This window comes from Gadus macrocephalus, chromosome 1, assembly GCF_031168955.1.
Source record: "Gadus macrocephalus chromosome 1, ASM3116895v1".
NCBI lineage: Eukaryota > Metazoa > Chordata > Actinopteri > Gadiformes > Gadidae > Gadus > Gadus macrocephalus.
In genome coordinates, this window is record NC_082382.1 from 15,423,258 (window position 1) to 15,427,301 (window position 4,044).

Consider the following 4,044-nt stretch of genomic DNA (forward strand, 5'->3'; position numbering starts at 1 on the left):
ACACAGTTGCATAATGGCACCTACACACACAGACACATGCTGTCACACAGGTGCATGTACACATGCACATGCATGCATGCACTGCTCTTTCTCTCTATCACACACACACACATTCATACAAATTGCCATAATGGACATAAAACTGTGCTTTAGATATTTAGATATTGTCCTGGTCGGACCAATACAGTAGAGCAACAGACCCACTCTAATGGGATGACATTCTCTCAACTGCCTTATTATTATGGGACCACAGGCACAAGGTCTTGTTTCAAATCAATTGTCGTATAATGCCACTATAAAATCCAATTGAGAAGTGTGTGTGTGTGTGTGTGTGTGTGTGTGTGTGTGTGTGTGTGTGTGTGTGTGTGTGTGTGTGTGTGTGTGTGTGTGTGTGTGTGTGTGTGTGTGTGTGTGTGTGTGTGTGTGTATGTGTGTTGTGTGTTGAACCCCACACAGACATCGAGATGGGCAGCAGACCCAGGGATGAAACTACCAGCATGTGAGTAATGTCTTGACCACAAGCGTCCACAATCATAAACGAATGCACACACACACACACACACACACACACACACACATACACACACACACACACACACACACACACACACACACACACACACACACACACACACACACACACACACACACACACACATTCACAAACACTCACATATACACACTAACTCACACAAACACACGCTCTCAAACATTCTCTCTATCAGTCAATGACAGCCAAATCCTTCCATCTCCCGTTGTACCCCCAGATTAAACCTTCGTGCCCGCTAGTTGAAAAACCCCGGCCTCTCTCCGATCTTTACCGCTCACAGTGTTTTCGAACTGTTGACACTTCCTCGTCCTCTGATTGGCTAACCCCTAAGGCCCCTGCTGATGGTGATTATGCTGTGATTGTGCTGTAATTTCACAAGGAACCATGCCGGGAAAGATAACTACACCCGTGTGGATCGTAAGAAGAACGATTCCTTCCCCCGAAAAGAAACCTGTATAAATCTGCAAAAGTATAAAGACATATTCTTTTTTCTAAACCCCCAAGTTTAAAATAAATAATCTCCAGAATGGGGGAACACGTTCCTACCATAGGCGGCTTAGCTGAGTCTACTTAATGTGATAACGGCTGGATTGTGCAAAATGTAAAACAGTTCGGCGTATTCGTGTGGATTAAACCTTTACATCCGAGCACAGGCAAACTGTGCGAAGCCACGGCATGCCGCTATTCATCTTCTAAGCTTTGAATATATATATATATATATATATACATGTATAGACAATACATATATATATACACATATATACTGTGGAAATACCACAAGCGCTCGTGGCAAGATTATTCCTACCAGGGGATCAGAAACTACTTTATGCGTTTAGCATACCTCTTAGCATACCTCTTTACCATAATAAAGCTAGTGGAGAGATTACAGAGGAAGGGGGTGGGGCTGTGAAGAGGAGCACCAGGCAGGTTAACGTCTCCTGGACATTCAGTTGGGTCTCATGGTTGTAGTGAAAGCTGAGCAGAAGATCCCCTAAATAAAAGGAGAGGCAAAATGGGAAAAAACAACAACATGACGACATGCAGAAACCGTGAAGGGTGATGCATGTGGTGTGTAAGCCTGTGTATGGGTGTGTGTGTGCTCGTGCATGCAGGTGCGTGTGTGTGTGAGTGAAGAAACACTACAGGACTTCCAGGCATGGTTGCATTCTCAGCCCATGAATAAAGAACCAGGCCTCCATCAGAAGTTCCTGTGGTTGGCCGAACCCACCGGGCTACAAAGCCCAGTCCAAGCTCTCCGTAGCGGACTGTGGTGGTGGACGTGGAGGTGGTGGTGGGGTCGTCTCATCCATATATACACGACGTCAATATATATGTGTTTGTGTATATATATATATATATATATATATATACACAAACACATATATATATATCAGTAGTGGTAGTTGCGTTTTATCACAATTAAATTATAAATGTCATTACCCAAATGTCATTAACCACTAAGAATTATAGCTTGTGGTGATTATAGTTTATTGAATTGAAAGCATCACAAAATCCATAGATGTGTCATGATTACATCCCATATAATGTGTAATCGCGCATTTATCTTGTTTGTGATATAAGAAAACCTGTGGAATTATAATTACCAATGAGTTCGCCTTTAGGTGGTACGCACCCATAGGTGATGATATAGAAAGGCGTTAGGTGGGCCACTTGACCATTCATCGAGAGGTTTTAACACATAATATGTATAAGCAGTCATTTGCAATGACCAGCTGTTTATTTGTGTGTTTCAATCAATTGTATTCATTACGGTAGAACTGAATGTACCTGTGAAAAAGTTAGAAAGCGTATTGTGGCTGTGGAAGGTGCATTTTAGTATTTCCAGTATGAATGGTATTGCCATGTGGGCGGGGCTAGCTGAAGTTTAAGCCGATATAAACCAGGCATGTTAAGCATTTGGCAGTTAACAATTAGCCTACCTGCATGATTGGGCTAATGCTCTGTCTTCGCAGAGGGGCCTTTTTGGGGTCAATTTATTTATACATGTTAGTCTTTTCATGTTAGTCTCTTTATCACTTGGTTAAGGTGCGGTTGCACCTTGTCAAATATAGGCTCATCAAGTTTGGTCTCACATTAGCTCTTATTGACCTGGCCCAGCTAACATTACGACACACACACACACACACACACACACACACACACACACACACACACACCCACACACACCCACACACACACACAAATTATGCACACTAACACAGTGTGACACAGATAGAGCCAGAGAGCAAGAGGGAGAGCCATGAAGAGTGGGACACCATGGATCAATGTCAGGGACTGGAATATTGAGAGAGAACCCCTCCAAGGGACAGGCGATGAGGGAGAGGATGAAGGTCAGGGTAGTGAGTGAAGTAGAGGAGGCCAAGGTAAGGAGTTGAGCGCATGGGAGAGCTGAGAGGAGTGATAATGGGTGGTGGGAGCAGAGAGGGAACAAATGCATTATCAATATTCACATAACAGATTAAGACCCATTGTGCCCCAAGGTCTTTCAAAGGAAGAGCTGGCTGAAGCTGTCAAAATAAATCGGTTTTCAAGGAGCCCTTTTGAACGGTATACTTTATACTTGTAACCATTAAAAGTGACAGCATTTCTGAATGTACCCGTGAAGGTATATCGCTAAAGCTATAGCATAACCTGAAGCCTCACACCTAACCCTTACCCTAACCCTAACCCTAACAATTATATATTAATATGTTCTGCTGCTTAAAAATAGTACTTAGCATTGTGTAGTGTCTCATCCAAGCTATCTTTGTTGTATACAGGATATAATGTATGATGTTGTAAGTGCATTCCACTTGTTTCTATATACATCTTTATTGTACCGACAGCGATATATTGTTGTTACTCTTTCTTCTGACCAATGTACTTATTGTAAGTTGCCTTAATGAAAGCGTCTGATAAATGCCGTAAATGTAAATGTAATTTTCCTAACCTTAACAAGCATGTAATTTGCACCAGTAATAATAGATCTAACACTGATTTGTACATGTTTCCCTTTATTTATCTATAAAAAATTGTATTGATTCAAAGGATTATACATGACAAAGCAAACAACCACAAAATCCATCAAATATTTTTCCAATATCCCATCTATCCACAAAGCAACCAATTAGGACGGAGTCCTCAGTGCACATGTACTCATTGACTTAACCAAACAAAATGTCTGACTCTGACTGTTTAAGCGTGTTGTTCTATGGTTAATTGAGGGGTGGATCTTAAACAGAGAAGTGGGCTGTCAGCATCTCCAGCTGTGAATTACAACACTTGGACAGCCACAGCTTTGCTCTGTCATCAACACCTCCTCATCGCTCCTGTTCTTCTTAGTCTCTCTCTCTCTCTCTCTCTCTCTCTCTCTCTCTCTCTCTCTCTCTCTCTCTCTCTCTCTCTCTCTCTCTCTCTGTCAATCTCTGTCAATCTCTCTCTCTCACTCACTCTCTACTTCGGTCTTTCAATCTCTCTCTCCTTCCATCTCCATC